This window comes from Capsicum annuum, unplaced genomic scaffold, assembly GCF_002878395.1.
Source record: "Capsicum annuum cultivar UCD-10X-F1 unplaced genomic scaffold, UCD10Xv1.1 ctg1183, whole genome shotgun sequence".
NCBI classification, from domain to species: Eukaryota; Viridiplantae; Streptophyta; class Magnoliopsida; order Solanales; family Solanaceae; genus Capsicum; species Capsicum annuum.
In genome coordinates this window covers 1907017-1915582 of record NW_025816940.1, presented here as the reverse complement: position 1 = coordinate 1915582, position 8566 = coordinate 1907017, and the positions used below count along the sequence as shown (strand labels likewise).

The following is an 8566-nucleotide window of genomic DNA, read 5'->3' as shown; positions in this document are numbered from 1 at the left end:
TGCATGTCTCAGCTTCGGTTTAGAAGCCTTGCCTTAGGGTTATTTCTATCTTTTCCCCCTTGACTATCAGTTTGGGTGATAGGCTTACTTGTCAAGGTTCATTGCGACAAGTACCATCATGACCCCTTGGTTCTTCGGTCGTGACATTTTATAACTTACAAGATTCCATTTAACACCCCATCAAATGAAGCTAATGCATTGAAAGACTGATAGAGCTTTTCAATATTCCAATCTAGTTTGCAAATTTTGGATTGTAGTGAAACTATCATTTGCCTACGTTGAAGTTCGACCTCTTCTAAAAGTGGGCTTCCATTCAATGTCAAAGCCAAGAGCAACATGCTCTTCTTTTCCTGAACAAAATTAAACAAGTTTACTGCAAATTTCTCCACCTCTTTAGTATTTTTACTGTATATAACATGTACGTTAAAAGTCATTTCCAGGTATTGCATCTCTACCTTAGCTGCTACATTAGAAAACAAAAAAGAAAAGAAGACTTAGACATTAAAATCCTTTGAAAAATTAGCAACCATTTACAATGCACAACAAAAACAAACATTCATACACAGTAACTAAGAGAATATTAAGCCATCACTTGGCAAGCATCATACAGAGAAACTCCTCGTAATTAACTTTCCCATCACCATCAATATTTGCCTCTCCGATCATCTCATTCACCTTTTCATCGGTCAGCTTCTCTCCCAGGTTAGTCATCACATGACGAAGCTAAAATGCAAAATGTAGACACATAAGAGACATGAATTGACAATCTACAATACTTTGATGAAGAAAAAACTACAAGCATGTCGAAAAACATCTTCCTCAATTACTTGCAGAACTAACTACTCTACAGAAAAGTACCTCATCTGCAGAAATAAAGACATTCTAATCTTTGTCAAAAACCTTGAAAGCTTCTTTGAGTTCCTCATCAGAATCAGTGTCCTTCAGAAAATAAGTCCAAATCATGTACATTCTTTTCCCAAGTATGAAATCTGATTATTTGAGCACAATACTGCTATATTTAATAATATTTGACAAGCAATAAAGAAAGATATTCCTCTCTTACGTTTCATGATGGTATAAGATCCAAAGGGGAAAACACAATAATAAAATGCTAAAAGAACAAAAGGAAGAATGAGCCAATCATTGATCCCTTGACAATTATATTATCTAATTATTGTAACTTGGATGGTTATTGCATAGAAACAACTTTTCCTATAAGAAAGATATCTTATCAGTACTTGAAAAATTTAGAGCAAGGTTTTTCTTGAACCGTTTGAAACAATCTAGGAACTATCAAGACCACTGCATACTCAAATATGAAACAAAATTTTTATATGCATGAGTCTATCACAACTTAAAGTGACAGAAGGAATTTGGATCACAACAGTGAAGTTGTCCTCTGCAATCATCAAATAACTCAAAATTGTACTCAAAATCAATTTTCAAGGAAGAGGCATCTAAATAATGGTTGAAAAAATAGAAGTGAAGCAACATATCAAATATCTTAATAAAGACAAATAAGAAAGATGGTAACATAATATTTAAATAGCTAGTACTCTAATACCATCATCTTACGTACCATAAGATTCAAGAACTCTGGAAAATCAATGGTTCCATTCTGATCAGCATCAACTTCACTAATCATATCTTGTAGTTCAGCTTCAGAGGGATTCTAACCAAGTGATATCATCACTATTCCCAAATCCTTGGTAGTAATACAGCCTATAGAAAAAAGTGAACATCCTAAATCTGTTTTTGTATCCCAGTGTCTATACTATTCAGCAAACAAATGAAAATATATAGAACCAAACTCAAATACCATAAGTCATTATCATAGTACCTAAATAGATGCACTCACCACAAAATAGAGAAACAAAAAATTGCAAAAGCCAACAGATTACTCTATGACTGAAAAAAACCAAATCAAGAAACCAAAAAGGAAAAAACAATCAACAAAAAAGAGAGAGATTTATAAACAGGACCAGACTCGATGGCGGCATAAAATCAGTACACTAAGATCAGTATCCTAAATCTAAACCAAATTCTTCTGGTTAAAGAATCTATTTCTAGTTTCTCTAGAACAATTAAGAGATTCTCTAGAATAAATATGGGGTTCTTCTTCTAGCGGCAACATGCTTGGTCCCGCTTAAGGTGTCAAATTAATATGTTGAGATAAAAGTCTCATACATGATTTTGAATGAGAGAAATAAGTGAGGAATCCTCTTTTCAACTTTGATGGAGTCAATCGGTAGGGGAGTTCACATTGGGACTTTTAAATCAAAGAATGAGCAAAAGGAAGGTTGGGTACTTGCGAGCGTGGCCATCCGGCCCCGAATAGGAGGGGGAAATGCTCTAGATCCTCCCTGCTTGTAGAAATGAATTGATCAGGCTTGGAAAAGTTGCCAATTTTCCATATTAATTGGCTTAAACATCTTAAGAAAATGCTATATCACCTTTAGAGTAAAAAAGGTCATTTCAAGGAGGTGAATTCCAAGTGGGAATGAATCTTTAACATCTTGAAAAAATCTACAAAGCAAGAATTAGAAAATAGGAAAAAGAGAAAATTGTATTAATGATTGTCTTTTAACTCATTCATGATATAAACCATATGAATACTAAGAATATGTGTTTTAAGTTCAACACAGAGTCAACAATATTTGAATTCTTATTCTTTAGATGTTAGCATCAACAACCTACCATCTGCATATGATTAAACCAAAATGTTAGTCTGCAAACAAAATGCCAAGTCGTTCTTTCCCTTTTTTATTTAGTATTTCCTTTTATCTATAGACTTGAAAATGCCAGGTCATTCACTCTATCAACACAGGAATCAATTTTCTAACATAACATAATCCATACCGCATGTTAACTTATGTTACAACATTCTAAGTTTGATTTTCCAAAATAACTATATTTAAATAAGCTAATTTAAAATGTTATCATTACTGTAATCACTCTTCTCCAAAGTTCCTCTTTTTTCACATTATATTTCCATAATCATTTCATGAGTAAGCTATAAATTGTTATCCTTATTCTATTTATTCCAAAGCCTACTATTTTGTTGTTCGGAAAAACATACCAACAGCTTAAACATGGAATAATAGAAACACAAACACCCTTGAGACTTAAGGAAAGAACGGAAGCAGGGAGAAATCTATTAGAAGTACAAAGAAAGAAAGGAAAAAATTATTTTACCGGTTAGAAAATCCAAGTTACTTGTAGAACAATCAATTAACATTTATACCTTGCATCTTTAGCGTGTGGAAATAACAGCAACATGGTGAACCAACTGAGGAAGAGTTAGTCTCTCTTAGTGTTTTACCTATTGTAGCACAAAGGAAAAAACAACAACTAAGTACTCCATATAAAATGACTCGGACATAACATCAAATACCGTAGGTGCACAATCTAGTCTTAAATTTGTCATTTTTGATAGATTAAATTTTGGCACAAGATGATTTAATTATGCACTAATTAGATAATAACAAAGACCAAATAAATGTAAGAGACATAATGCATATGTTGATCAGCTAAAATTACTAATATGTACTTTAAATTCTAGCAAGAAATTATATTCAAAACAATTATAAAATAATGAATATAAAATATACAAATTCGTACCGATAATAATAAAGCAAGATAAGAAGAAATTCAACCAATTCTTGCCAAAAAAATAGTCTGAATCGTAGAGGTTTCCAGAGAGAATTAGTAAACAAAGAAATGGAAGATGTAAGTGAGGTAAGTGATAGTGCAAAAATGGTACACAAACTGAAGCAAATGTGAGACATGTGTTCATTCACCAATAAGAAAAAGCCAACTTTCTTGTATAATTATGCTACCTTTAGTACAATTTGGAGATATTCTGTTAGTCGTTTGTTTGTTCGCTTATAAAGAAGAGTAGAGTAATATATATATATTTCGCTTACTTTTGTACTATATTAGAAGTGTGAGAGTAGCAGTTCAGTTTCGACATGCTTACTCAGTTTGTTGTGTGATTTTATTATATCACTCCTAATTAATTATTATAAATTATTTATAAATTTAAAAATTAATAATATTTAATAAAAAAGTAAAATAGACATTTATAACATGTCTGCTTTAGCTTATTCAATTGTAAGTGAGAGTAGCAGCTTAGTTTCAACATGCCTGCTTCAGCAGCTTGCTCCGTGATTTTACCAAAACTATCCCTATTAATTATTATAATTTATTTATATATTAAAAATTACTAATATTCACTAAAAAATAAAATAGACATTTATGGCATGTCTGCTTTAGCTGCTTCAATCGTAATTTTACTAAATATCATTCCTAATTAATTATTATAACCCATCTAAGTATTTAAAATTTAATAATATTTAATAAAAATAAATAGATATAAAATGATAAATTAACTCTTGATGTTTTAAATTAATTTGACGTCTTATATGAGTTCCACTTAAATTTTTTTTGTACGTATTTTTGTAATACCCTGTGTCTGAAAGACACTGTGCCACTTACTACTCATCTCCTTAAGTCGTATATACACCTTATGAGTCCTAAGTTGTAAGTCATAGTTATGGTAGTATGGAGTAGTTGGTGTCTATTGCAGTTACGATTTGACCCTAGGAATTGTCATAGAATGCTACAAGTCATATAAAGTGAAGTCGTAAGGTCAATAGTATAGGAACCCCAAGTATCTTTCCAAGTAACGAGAGGATGATACAAGTCATATTGAGATGTGACGAGTTGCAAGATACGACTTGTATGTTGACCTGTGTGCAATCCTTGCCACTGCTAAGCTTATGAGTTGCTAGGCCAAGTCATAACTTTATCTTATGAGTCGTAAGTTGACTCATGAAGACTGGTGATCAAATTTCTATAAGTTAAGGGACCTTTTGGTCTTTTCCCCTCTTATAACTCTCAACCCATGACTTATAACCCAAGAGGGGTGTTATTTTCCTCTATCTTTCAGCCAGTTAACAACATCTCTTCTCCTTCCATATTCAAGAACAACAATATTAGGATTTCTCTCACCAAATCATCTCTCAAGTCTTAAAGTTTAAGTCTTTTTCACAAGTCAAGCAATTCCAAGTATGTGAGGTTTTGAAAAAGGTTAATCTTCCATCCTTGTGCCCAAAAAGCATGATTTTTAAGTTGAATTTACATGTTTTACATTAGGGCCATTCCTCAAATTCTCATATTTTAAAGTATAACCTTATCTTATGATTTAAAGGTTAAAGATGCATAAAGGCTATATCTATTCATGTTTTGAGCTTTAAGATTGATATTGTGATTTGAAATTCATTACCTTGATTTGAATTCTGATGAAAGATTTCGATATGGTTATTGAGCTTGATATTTTGTTATAAGTGCTATGATAGAAAGTAAGAGTTTCAAGATTTAAGAAGAAGTATTAAGTTTACAAGAAAGTCTAAGCTTTTAAGCTCCATTCATATGCAATATAATGATTCAAGAAAGCTTAATTCTTTGATCTAAAGATAAGACATGAAATCCACAAGTGTTCATCCTGATTATGATTTAAAGTAAAGATAAGCATAACTGGTTTTCAGTCTATAAACCCTTATGCTATTTTAAGGTGAATTTCTTAAAGATAAGCATATACATATTCTGGGAGTAGTATTTAGCACTGAGAAGGGAATGTGGATAAGCGTATCCTAAATTTTTGAAAACTATGAGCTACCATAGGTTTAAGTCCTAATATGAGTTAAGTTTAGTAATCACTTAAGTTAGTGTTCTATTCCAATGACAAGGGTAGCAAAGCTCTCCCCAACATGGGTAAGACGTTGGACTCCATGGTAGCTCACATAGTTTTTGTCGGTTGTAAAAATCTCCCATAAGATAGAATAAAAGTAGAGATTTTAGAAACTAAGTGTTATGGCTCACTAAGCTTATTCAGATGCTTCATTATTTATGTTTTATGGTCTTGCGGTCTTTAGTTCTACTCAAGTCTAAGGTAAGTCATTTACGCTTAGCATGCATCATTTGAAAGTGTACATTTATATTCAATTCTTGTTTTACTTATGCATTCATCCCCACAAACTCAGTACATTCCAGAAGTACTAACCCATATATATGTCTATGTGCTACATTGTCTTATAATGTAGGTTTGATGCTTGTCTCTAGTAGTACGATTAATCACGAGCATCATCTCTTGCATCTCAAATTTTGGTGAGTCCTTATAATCTGAAAACCCTGTTTATCTGACTGATGTTTATTGTTGAAAGTTAATTTAGATCTGTGATTTTCATTTATGTTCGAGCCAACTAGGGTCTATCCCAGTAGCTCTCTAGTTAGTAGTAGAGGCTTGTCTGACTGTGTATGTTCTAAGTTTAAAGAGTTTCTTTAAGGCTTCCAAAGTTAAAGATTTACATTAAGATATGGAATTGTTCACCTTCAATTTCTATACATATTAGTTCACTTTTTATGTAAGTTCTAAGTTGAATAGATATCATGGGTTATCTTGGGGATATTCGTAGTCCTAAGCATCATGTGCCATCTATGGGGTGCTCCTGAGGCGTTACAAACTTAGTATCAGAGCCTAAGGTTTTAAAGAGTCCTAGGGAGTTAGAGAAGTCGTATTATGTAGAGTCTTGATCATGAATATGAAGCACTCCAAATTTATTAGCAAGAGGCTACAGAACGAGTTAGGACTCATCCTTTCTCTCATGATCTATAATGATTGAAGTTGTCTCTATCTATCCTAGTTTATGATTTCACATGACAGAATATGCCTTTTTGTCAAGCTGACGCAAACAGAAATGATAATAAACCACCACTGCATGTAGACCCTCTGAATGAGAATGTTTCTCATGTTGAATTTTGAGCTGACTTTCAAGTATTGGCCCTAGCTATGAATGCTAATGTTCAGGGAAACCAACAGGCAGCAGTCTCACTTTAGCAAAATGGTAACTTAGCTGCAACCAGAATTTAGGACTTTATGAGGATGAATCAACCTGAGTTCCATGGGTCAAAGGTAGACGGGGATCTTTAGCTCTTTATTGATAAGGTGAGAAAGATTACTCAGATCATTCATGTTACTAAAGAGAGGAGTGTAGAGATGGCATCCTATAGGATGAAGGATGTTTCCTATAATTGGGTCACTATGTAGAAAGATGGTAGGGGTAAAAATGCAGCTCCTATAAATTGGCAAGTATTTCAAAGTGCTTTTATGGAGAATTTCTTCCCTCATGAGATAAGGAAGGCTAAAGTGAAGGAGTTCATGAACCTGAGGTAAGGCTCTATGATAGTGATGGAGTACTGCCTTATGTTCACTCAGTTAGCTAAGTATGCCCCAGAGTTGTTATTTTACTCTAGAGCTCGTATGAGTAAATTTGTTACCAGGGTGTCTAATTTGGTGGTAAAGGAGTGTAAGACTCTCATGCTTATCGAAGACATAGATATTGCTCGGTTGATGACTCATGATCAATAGATTGAGGTAGAAAAGTTGAAGAAAAGAGAGAAAAAAATAAGAGAGCTAGCACTGGACATTTTTAGTCTGTCAGTCAAGGTCTGGAAGGGAAGTCATTCGCAGTTTAAGGGTTTTCATCAGTTTCTACTCTATCTTCAGCCAGTGCCCCTACACCCAGTACCAGGAAAGATCAGTGGGGTAGGACTTCAAATTCTAAGTCTCAGAACAGTATGGTCAGGAGTCCAAGTTACCCGACATATGCAAGTGTGGCAAGACCTATCTGGGTGAATGTATAATAGGGAAAAGGGGTTTCTATGGTTGTGGTAAGATGCGCCACAAGATCAAGGAGTGTCTATATGTAAGCAGGGAGGTAGATATGCTCATCCTCAAACTAAGGATACTAATCCAGCTGCTCCTCCAGGCTACCCAATTCCCTCATTGGGTATATCAACCAATACCGGTGGCAATCAGTGCTAGAATTGGTTTTATGCTTTACCATCGCATCAGGAATAAGAGAGTTATACAAATATTGTCACCAATATGTTTTGTACCTTTCACCTTGATGTATATGTGTTGTTACACCCAAGATTAAATCTCTCTTATGTAACTCCATTAGTCGCTGTAAATTTTGGGGTAGGTCTTGAAAATCTCCCTAAGCCCTTCTCAACTTCTACCCTAGTGGATGAGTCAGTGATTTCTTGAAGAGTCAATAAAAAGGGCCCTGTTATCGTCCTCTATAAAATCATACTAGATGACTTAATAGAGTTAGAGATGATAGATTTTGATGTTACTCTGGGTATGGATTGGCTCCATTCATGCTATCCATCAATAGATTATCTCACCCACCTGGTAAAGTTTCAATTTCCTAATGAGGCAATTTTCGAATGAGAGGGTAGTTCTATGTCTCCCAAAGTTCACTTCATCTCTTATCTTATAGCCGGGAAGTTAATATCAAAAGAGTATATCTACCATTTAGTTCAAGTCAAATATACCATGTCTGAAGCCCCAACAGTTCAATCAGTCCATGTAGTCAATGAGTTTTATGAGGTTTTCCCCAAAGATCTACCAGGGGTACCTCCAAATAGAGAAATAGAGTTCGGTGTTGATCTTCTTCTTGATACTCAGCCCATCTCTATCCCTCCATATTGCATAGCTCTA

General features: G+C 33.9%; 1 pseudogene; it reads right to left on the bottom strand.

Moving 5' to 3' along the window:
* Positions 1–588: 588 nt before the first annotated feature.
* On the bottom strand, positions 589–3427 carry LOC124890092 (annotated as a pseudogene).
* Between the last annotated feature and the right edge of the window lie 5139 nt (positions 3428–8566).